The sequence below is a fragment of the Nannospalax galili genome, unplaced genomic scaffold (assembly GCF_000622305.1).
Source record: "Nannospalax galili isolate Female #2095 unplaced genomic scaffold, S.galili_v1.0 scaffold324, whole genome shotgun sequence".
NCBI lineage: Eukaryota > Metazoa > Chordata > Mammalia > Rodentia > Spalacidae > Nannospalax > Nannospalax galili.
The window spans coordinates 5586963-5588224 of NW_008353027.1; the positions used below are offsets into that span (position 1 = coordinate 5586963).

At 54.2% G+C, this 1262-nt stretch overlaps 1 non-coding gene across 1 annotated transcript; it reads right to left on the bottom strand.

Annotated features, from left to right (window-relative positions):
- Positions 1 to 814: 814 nt before the first annotated feature.
- Positions 815 to 908, bottom strand: LOC115067194. The gene has a single exon (XR_003846632.1). It is a non-coding gene; the product is annotated as a small nucleolar RNA SNORD116 (small nucleolar RNA).
- Between the last annotated feature and the right edge of the window lie 354 nt (positions 909 to 1262).

Genomic DNA, 1262 nt, shown 5'->3' on the forward strand with positions numbered 1-1262 from the left:
AGTCTCCTCAGAGGAGGCTATCCTTCCATCAACAACAACTCGCGAAGATCTTGCTTTCGCCGTTCCTGCACCTCCCCTCGTGATCCGGTGGCCAATGGATTGTGTAGAGAGAGGGAGCACCCGGCAGCTTGGAACGGAACCCGTCCGGCAGCAGACAGCGACCCGCAGAGTCGCCAGCATCCAGTAGCCATGGAGAGCCAGGGACCTGCACAGCAACGCGGGGCACGAAACCCATGCACCCCAGCAACAGGCGGGGACAAAGCCAAGCACTCAGCCATGCACCCCTGGGACACTGGGCTCTGTCTGACATTCCTACCCATGCTTCTAGCCTTCAGAGCTGTGTGGGACATCAGAAGATCCCTGCAGGTATCAGTGGGGCCATCTGAACTGGTCCACCAACACCGTGAACCTCGAGTTGGTGCCTAGCAGCAACTCCAGCCCTGGCGCTTCCTGCCTGCAGATCCGAGGTGACAGTGACATCCCTGCAGATTTTTCTGTACAACGGTTCCTGGGACACCGCCTGACTACTACAACTGGTCCAACATCCCGCCTTGGGCTGGCCGGGCCTTGGTGCCACACTTCTTCTCCTAAAGCTATCCTGCCCTAGGCACTCAACAAAAAGGAAGCATGCCAGCATGGACCTTCCTCTCCTTCCTCCATTGTAGGCGCAAGGCCCAACAGGAAATCACATGCCTAGGCCCAGGGAAGGGAGACCAGAAAGGCACAGCCACGACAGGACCGCTGATTGGTTGTTGAGACCCCGGGGGAGGAAGGTAGGAGTGACCCTGTGGAGCACTCAATGACACAACGTGCTGGACCTCAGTTACGATGAGAGAGACGGTAAGGAGTTTTCACTCATTTTGTTCAGCTTTTCCAAGGAATGATTGACTTGGAATCATCATCGATCCAGGCACGTTAGGAGAGGGCTGCGGGGCCATCTACATGGTCATTTGTCCCTGGGGCTGGTGCGTGAGAGTGTGGGCAGGGACCTGCAACACCCACAGCATCCAGGAACTCTCAGGACCAGCATGAGTCCGCTGACTCTGCAGGCACAATGATAATCCCCTGGTGTCAGACTACTGCAGGGACATTAAGCGCTAGATGCTATTTTTCTTTTTATAATGGGTAATTCAGCATCACGCCAGAAAAAACTCCAAATCTGCTCCCTTAGAGCCTTACTTAAATCAAAAGGACTTAAGATCTCCCAAAAAGAAAGCTTAAAATTTTGGAATGAAGTATATCAATTTGCACCCGGGATCCTG